Source organism: Dasypus novemcinctus, chromosome 4, assembly GCF_030445035.2.
Source record: "Dasypus novemcinctus isolate mDasNov1 chromosome 4, mDasNov1.1.hap2, whole genome shotgun sequence".
Lineage (NCBI taxonomy): Eukaryota > Metazoa > Chordata > Mammalia > Cingulata > Dasypodidae > Dasypus > Dasypus novemcinctus.
In genome coordinates, this window is record NC_080676.1 from 80,567,470 (window position 1) to 80,573,869 (window position 6,400).

The window sequence follows — 6,400 nt, forward strand, 5'->3', positions numbered from 1 at the left end:
TAGATCAGGGGTCGGCAAACTGTGGCCTGTGGGCCAAATCCAGCCTGTCACCTATATAAACAATTTATCGTGCTACAAAGGCAGAATTTAGGAGTTACGACAGAGACGGTAGGGCCCACAAAGATGGAAATAATTAAATTGCCTATCTGGCTATTTACAGAGAAAGTTTACTGACCACTGTTCTGGATGATTCCAGCCCCTAGCCCTCATGCCACCCCAGCTAAATGGAACAGAGACAAGCTATTCCCATCAAGCCATGCTCATGTCATAAATGTGTGAACAAAGTCAATGTTGTTTTAAGCCATTAAGTTTTGGGGTGACTTGTTTCATAGCAATAGGTAACTGAAACAGTTTTATAAACTAGTTATACTCAAGAGGACCTACCTGGCCGTAACAGTTGATTTCATATGCAGAGGTTATTTTTGTTTTTACTGACTTGTAAGGGCTCATTAGCAGCAAGTGTAATAGGTAATCACAATCAAGGATTTTTCTGTTCCCAATTCTAACAATTAGAGGCCTGTTCAGATTTCAATAACACCACAATGCTAATCATATCTCCAAGAAAAGATAATTTTACATTATTATATATCATAAGATCTCATTAAAATTGGCCTTCCAGAATTGCTTGCTGGCAGCATTATGGTTAAATGTGTGGTCTGATTATCCTGCATCAAAGAAACAAAGCTTTGATGTCACTAGCAACATTTTCTATAACACACGTGCAAACAGTTATTGTCTGCATTAAAATAATTGAAATCAAAATGCAGACACAGATTAAGTGTGGTCTGACTATCCTGCACTTTCAAACAGAGCTTTGATGTTAGTAGTAACATTTTCTGTAACACACTTATGCAAAGAGTCATTCTCTGCATTAAAATAATTGAAGTCAAAATACAGATACAAATTAAATGTAGAGCCAGAACTGAAACTGTCTTCCTATTATTAAACAATTTTGTGGTTTTTGTTTTAGTGAAACATCATCTCTCATTAAATTGATATATAGGTTTTTGTGGATTCTTAATTTTAACTTAATAATTTGGCTTAATATTTGTATAGGCTATAAATAGAACTATAAGCATAAGGAATTTATACCTCCTTTATATTTGTGAGTATGTATGCCTATATTATATACAATGTCAGAATACTTTAACTCAGCAGATCAACTGTAAAATTATATATATTTATATATATATATATATATATATATATTTTTTTTTTTCCTTTTTAAAGAGGCCTATATATTACCTATTACCAGATTACCAGATATGAGAAAACCACAGCTAGGCTAAAAGCAGTTGAGGGTCTTTCTATGACCCTTTCCCCCAGACCTGAATGCTTAACTTAGACTTTTGGGGTTTTTAATACTCAGACGGTTTAAATAGCCCCTTTGGAAAGAGGAACCAAAGAACTAGTGGCCACGGAAAGTGAGCACCTCTCAGTCAGACTCAGAGCAGGGCCAGGCTAAGCCACTCACCCACATACTTTTGGTAAGGGTCCCCTTTAGAGCACCCATGCATAGGAGGGGGGAGTGGATTCTAAAGAACAGCCAGGGAGCTGGCTTATAAAGAGGGCTCTCCACCTGGAGGTACAAGCATTGAACATTTCTTGGCAATTCAGAACCTCCGTCCTCAGCATTATCAGTGGTTGTGCCTGATCCCATAAGAACTTCTCCTCCCCAAAGAGGGTGATCTTGGAGCAATGCTGAAGACTGAGATACTCTTCCAGTAGGTAGTGGGGAGACATCGGCAAAGAAAAATGGGGTAATTCAAAGGGACATTTGGGGAAAGGCGTTGGAAAGAAATGACTGAGCACCGGCTTTGGTACCAGACTCTGTGCTTTACCTTTTTCAACTCCTTTAAATCTTCACAATAACATTGTTTTTATTTTTAAAATTTATTTCTCTCCCTTTCCCTGCCCCTCCCCCCCAATTGTCTGTTCTCTGTGTCCATTTGCTGGGTGTTCTTCTTTGTTCACTTCTGTTGTTGTCAGCGGCACAGGAATTTGTGTTTCTTTTTGTTGCATCATCTTGTTGTGTCAGCTCTCCATGTGTGCAGCACCATTCCTGGGAAGGCTGCACTTTCTTTTGCACTGGGTGGCTCTCCTTACGGGGCGCACTCCTTGAGCGTGGGGCTCCCCTATGCAGGGGACACCCCTGCGTGGCGAGGTACTCCTTACATGCATCAGCACTGCGCGTGGGCCAGCTCCACATGGGCCAAGGAGGCCTGGGGTTTGAACCATGGACCTCCCATTTGGTAGGCGGACTCCCAATCCACTGGGCCAAGTCCACTTCCCCACTAATTGTTTTTAATCTCTATTTTATAGAGGAGGAAAGTGAGCTCAGGGAGAGTTGTCACACAGCACACAAGCAGCCAGGACCTGTCTGATGGTAAAATCCCTGGTCTCTGCCTGTTCTCCCTGTTGTACCCACCTCGCTTCATTCTAATATGCCACCTCACCTGCTCTGTAATGGCTCTGCCTCCTCTCTGAAAACACCACCTTCACAGTCTGTAGGAGCTCTTGGGTTCTCTCTCAGTAATGGAAGAATTTGGCACATAGTAAGGGACCCTGGAGAACTGACGTCCAGCGGGTGAACAGTGCAACAGACTCTGAGCGCCCCTAGCTGAGCACAGGAAGGCCGTGCCGGGCCCCTCCTGGAAAGGAGCCACACCCCACATCATTCAGGGGATACTGGTTTGCAATTTCTTTCTCCAGGAGGCACAATTTCACATACCAGCACATCTAGGAACAAAGCTCCTCTATAACCAAATTAGTCGTGCTAAACACATAGTCAACCTTCATAAACAGAGCAAAACTGCACCGCAGCCCCTTTTAGCCACACTGTTTGACAAGAGCTCTAAAAATAATGTCGTGAGCAGCTTCTGTTTGCCCCTTCTCAGGAAAAGGTAAACAAACAAAATCAAAGGCAGCGGCTACTCCAGGCTCCTCTTCCCGTTTGTCTTCTCTCAGTGACCACCTACTCCCAACCCCCTAGCCTGCTCTTCCTGCTCTCTTCCTTCAATTTCTCTCTTCTATCAAGTTAGTCACAGAGGAAATATCACGACATTTTTTTGGAAATTCTTTACACTTTAGTATGAGCTAATTTCTCGGATTACACTGCCCATTTTCATAGTTATATCAATATTCTCCAGAAATCACACTAAGGGGCTGGGACCTGGAAAAGGGCAGTCGAGGGTGCAATAAGTGACTTGAGTAATCCTGACAGTTCTATACCTGAAGAGACTATACATCCCAAGAATGGAGCTCCCACTCGTGGGTTTGGGCCACTAGATGGCAATTTTGTCCCTTTCCATGTTGCAGCTAGCCCTGGGCCACAGGCCTGTCCCTGGAGCTTGGTGCCTGACTTTGATCTCTTTCTTATGCAAAGACCTTTGAGAAGCTCATAAATACCCCCCTTTCAATAGAGCGTTCAATACTTTTATTACCTACCTTTAACTTCTAAAATCGTTCAGAGAAACATTAAAGGTAAAAAGAGAAAACCCTCGTAGCTCAGTCGGAGCTCCATCCAGCCAAACATTTATTTAATATGAAACAAAAACCTTTGCTCAGCTTTCAAGCAGCTTCCTAAGTCACATCCTTTGGAAAACCTTGATCTTGGGGACACCTCTTTGGGGCTGCTCTCTCTTGCTGACTTTCCCTGAAGGAAGCCTGTCAGGATGGTCTGCTTAAAATACCCATGCCTCCTTCTACTCCTCTAAATTCTGATTCCCACAGCACTTTCTTGTGAAGACGTTCCTTCCTAAGCCCTTTCCCAAACCTTATTTTCCCACAGTTCAGTATGCCATTGTGCAATACTGACATTTGTATGTTCACTGCAGATATTTGTCATAAGACTATTAAAGGGTAGAGGTACATCATTCCAGTGTAATTTTTCCTCCTATGTCTTCCTCACTAGACAGTAAACATCTAGAAAGCAGGGATAAGCCTTTATTTATTTCTGATTCTCACCAAGCCTAGCCCAGCAAGCTCCCAACTAGCACCTGGATAATAGATGGAGACTGGAGGAAAAAAGATCCTGCTACTTTTTCTGAAAATCCCAGTAATCCAGAACTAATTCTTGTCCAAAGTCACTGAGCCATTTCACACCATCTCTTCTGCCCTATCCTAGGGCCTGAAGGGCAAAGTCAGCATCACCGGGTGGATGGCGGGTAGAGTATGTTTAGGGGAGTATTTGGGGGGCAGAGGGAAAGGTCTCTGTGTAGTGGGATAGAAATACCTGCACTTATGTGGGTTCCTCTTGGGCACTAATTAGGTCCCTCATCTCTGCTGGCTCACAAAGAAATGCCATCTTCCTGGGGGATTACAAAAGCCCAAATGGATGAAGCCCATTTCTGTTTGTTCTAAAAGTGACTTCTTTTATAGCTAGCTGCAAGAAAATTATGTCCATAGTAGGGAATCTGAGTTTTGAGTGTTCTCCATCTGCTCTGCTTCATTCAGTTTTCAACTCAAAGTGTGGTCCTGTATTAGTCAGCCAAAGGGGTGCTGATGCAAAATACTAGAAATCAGTTGGCTTTTATAAAAGGATAGTTATTTGGGGTAGGAGCTTACAGATATCAGGCCATAAAGCATATGTTACTTCCCTTACTAACGTCTATTTCCACATGTTAGAGCAAGATGGCTGCCAACATCTGCCAGGGTTCAGGTTTCCTGGGTTCCTCTCTTCCCAGGTCTTGCTTCTTTCTGGGCTCCGGTTTCCTCTCTTGCCAGGGCTTGCTTCTCTTTCCTCTGTGTGCTTATTTCCCGGGGCTCAAGCTTAAGACTTCAGCATCAAACTCCATCGTCCAAACTCCAGCATTAAGAAGCGTCAACTCTGTCCTTTGCCATGCTTTTTATCTGTGAGTCCCCACCCCTTGGAGCCCTACTGGCACAAGAGGTTTACCTGATTACTTAATCGAGTAAACCCCTGAATCCAATATAATCTAATATGTCCAGAGGAAAAGATCAGTTTACGAACATAATCCAATATTTCTTTGTGGAATTCATCAATAATATCAAACTGCTACAGGTCCTTAGACCAGCAGTCTTAGCATCTCCAGGGAGCTTATTAGAAGTACAGAATCTCAGGCCTAGTCCCAAACCTACTGAATCAGAATCTGCATTTTTGCAAGATCCCCAGATGTTCTGCATGAACATTTGAAGTGTGAGAAGACTGATCTAGGGCACATGCTGAAGCTGCAGAATTTTGTGGTAGGTATGGAGTCTCTGGAAACCCTGGGGTATTCTGTCTGGTCCCCAAAAATTGGAGTCCCAGTGGGATTAGTTAAAATTGTGCATGCTTTAGGTGAACAACAGGAAAGCTCATCTTTTAGCAATGTTGGGTCATTAAACGTCCCTGACACTTCCTCAAGATGTTGGGAGTTAGCCACCAACCCCCACTAGGAGAAATCTGGACCCCAGACCAGGGCCTCCATTTGGCTCTCGAAAGAATATTCCTCCACATGAACTGGGGCCGGAATATCTGTGGTCATCTAGAGTAGTATATCCACCAGATAAAGACAAGATGAAGGGTTTCTCAGAACCACTTCATTTTGGGTGGAATTTTCTTAGCAACTACATCAGACAAGTCTGAAAATTAGCAAGCCACTTGGGGTGGGGTGAGGAAGTCATGGGAACTGTGGGAGTGCTACAGCCTGGACTCACTTGAATGATATTCATAATGTCTGACGAGACCGCTGGCTAAACCGTAGTAAACCCCAGAAATCCTCCACAGGGCAGTCGGTCAAGCAAGGATGACCCTGGGGCCCTTCTCAACCACACTTAGCTTTCTGTAACTGGGTCAAGACACTGTTCCCAGGCATTCCTAAGGTCGGTTGACTTACAGCCCAGAGCAGGGCGTGTAGGAATTAGGTCCACCTGGGGAGGAGCCCATGCCAGTCATGAAACTGTACAGATTATCAAGGTTCATGCCAAAGCTCCTTCCTGGGAAATGAACCTCCACAGGGGCAAGACAGCTGATGGGAGACCGCGGGGTTAGCCTGCCACAGGTGTTCATAGCAGCTTAATGTGATGGAATCTCCTGAGGACCTAACAGAGTATTGTTTGGGGTCCTAGATCCCCAAATTAGGGCTTGACAATAAAGCCAAAGCTAGAACTCAGGAACACGGAGGCAGAGAATGAGCTCTCGTTTGTGCTAAGAAAGCCGCCACAAGCAGAACTGAATGAGCCAAAGAAATGAAACATAATTTCATAAACTGTAATAAAGATAAAGAGAAATAGAAGAAAATGAGGTTCATGAAGGTGAACGTGGGATGGGGTTGGAACGGAAGACCTTTTTTCTCTATAACCCAATCTTACCCTGAATTGACCCTGATGTCTAGAGAGTCTGTATCATTTAGTTTCTTCTTTTATCTTCTCCTTCGCACACAGCAGCTCTTTGGTGTGC